This window comes from Ostrinia furnacalis, unplaced genomic scaffold, assembly GCF_004193835.3.
Source record: "Ostrinia furnacalis isolate ACB-3 unplaced genomic scaffold, ASM419383v2 OfSCF2039, whole genome shotgun sequence".
Classification (NCBI taxonomy): Eukaryota; Metazoa; Arthropoda; class Insecta; order Lepidoptera; family Crambidae; genus Ostrinia; species Ostrinia furnacalis.
The window spans coordinates 761,534-764,197 of NW_021132278.1; positions in this window are offsets into that span (position 1 = coordinate 761,534).

The window sequence follows — 2,664 nt, forward strand, 5'->3', positions numbered from 1 at the left end:
CAAGCAAACATGCCAATGAATATTATATCATTACGACCTTTTTACACAACTAAGGAAGATAAATGCAGTAGATTGAGTTAAGAGTTAAAAACAAGTTTTTCTTTATCTATTCTGATACCTATTTCTTAAAATGTAAATTTTAAACTTATTCCAATAAAGAAATACTCAAAATTTGACTTAACGCCGAATTATTAAAGGTCTTTTATAATTTCCTAGGTCATTTTATGCCAGGGAAAACAAGGAAATTAGGACCAAAGAAATTAGATTTATGCCTAAAAGACACCACAGACAAAAACCTATTTCCGTGACACGAGCGAACCATCGTTGCCTGTATACACATTCCAATCCTTACCGAGTGCATGCTTTACTCAATCCCGACCTGCGGTAGCAATCCCGCTGCCACCCTTCCTGGATTCCTCCCCACTCGCCACGTAGGTCCTAAACCTTTTTACCTTTGGTACTCGAACCCCCACTTCGTTGACCTCGGTTACCGATTTGGTGAGCGGACCGTCCTACCCCCCTAGTTTATAAGTATCCAGACTAACACTTGCTAAACCTCGCACAGGGCGCCGCCCCTCTCGCGGATTACGTAAACTAGTCTCGGGACGCGAACCGGGCGCGTCGCTATCCCTCTTGTCATAGTAGATTTGCAATTGTGGAATAACTTACTCATCGTTTAAATAAGAGTAATTTAGAGTCAGTGAAACTAGAATAAGTAAACTATTGTGGAACCTGAATTATAAGTGCCATTGTGTTATTGATTGTGTGTTTCCTTGGTCGAATATCCCTGTAGGCATCCTGGATAGGTACACATCCCTCATCGCAGAAGGCGAACTGGGACTTAGTACTAAACAGCGGGGTGTCGGACTGAGCTAGCTTAGACGCCCCGTTGCAACCCTATGCATTTACTATTTAAATCATGGGTTTACCCCTACAGACACTACATTTGTGTAAATAAACAATAAAATTAATCCATTGTTTAGCTGCAAAAAACCGGCCAAAGAAATTGACTTTTTAGTAAACAAAAACCCAAGGAGGGACCTGTTTATGCGATTTGTCGCGAAACTGATCAACGACGTACTGTCCTGCCGCAATGGCCTCTTGGGATGAAATGGCCGAGTGTAGTGGTGCAGTACGTTACATTCTAAGTTTTTTCGTTTCGTTACAACAATGGTCGAAACGAAGACCCAGGGAAATTATACTTTTGACCTGGACAAGAACTTAACTTCACTTTATTTTCTTCCTATAAGTATTTGACATTTAAAGTTTTTATTTTCCGATTGCCAAACGTTTCTCAAATGTAAAGAGAGTGCTATTAGAATTAAATTACGCTTCAATTTTTTATAATGAGCCTTCATTTTGGCAAACAACAGTAATGGACATAACAAGGAAATTAGAAAAACTACTTTTGATTAAGTTTTTCTACGGTATTATTTGTAGTGTCTGCTATTGTAATAGCAAAAACAAATAAAACTTTTGATGAACTTTCCCATAAAAATAGTTTTATACAGATAGATATAAAAAAACATGTGTTCGCCTGCCTGGACACAGAAAATTTACTGTTTCGGCGAAATACCCTTGTCATAAAAAGTTCATTTTTCGGGTTTATGTGCCTATGAAAACAACTCACAAATACTTAATGTGGCTTTACAATAGTAAAATTTTCACAATCGGTTCACTAGATGTTAGATCCAGAGATTACCCTCTACAACCTTACAAACTTTACCTCTTCACAACATTTTTTATATTACTTAATTAAAGATTTCATCATAATTGGTTCAATGTTTTGCTTGCTGATGATAGAAAGTGAAGGCGAGTTTCACGAGATTTATGCTCAACTCAACCACAGAGGATCTTGCTTTTGGAACACAACAATGCTGATAACTGTGCTATAGACAGACACACACACAGTGTTGCTTTCTCATTATTTTTATACATATCACTAACCAATGACAACGACTTCACTAATAATTACCTATTATTATTAAATTGTATTGCAGTTTTGCAGTGTGGATTTATAGTATCAGCCCCCTAGACAAAATGCAAATTGTGTCAGTTTTTAAGTAGAAAGATGGTAGAAAAAATGGTAGAAAAGCCTTTTTTTGTAAGGAGTTTCAACGTATTCGATTTTCGATCCGATCAAAAGTGCTACTTGTCTAGCTAGCTAGACCCACAGGGGCCCATAGGACACTCACTTGTGCCAAAAACACTTGCGCGAAAGATATTTGCGTGAAAGACACTTGCGTGATTTCACATGCGTGATGGGAACATTGGGAACGACTTGTAATTTTAAGCGAACCCGAAACGTTTTCGGTTTAAATTATTCTTATTAGTTTGCGGCTCATCAGCCATGTAATATGGGACCACTAAGTTTGTGTATGTGCGAAAAATATTATTTTTTTATTTCGGGCACCTGTTTTTCGCGCGAACGTTCTTTCGCGCTACTTTTCGCGCAAGTGTCCATCGTTCTCCGTTCACGCAAGTGTCCGCTAAATGGCTTCGCGCAAGTGGCTTTATTCATCTAGTAATTTATTCTTATTAAAATAACCTGGAAATAAAGATAAATCTAGTCTAAACAGACGAAAAAGATATTGAATGAATTTATGGACTGCGCACATTCTTAATTTTCTCGAGATCCGCAAAGAAACGAAACGCATACTTTTT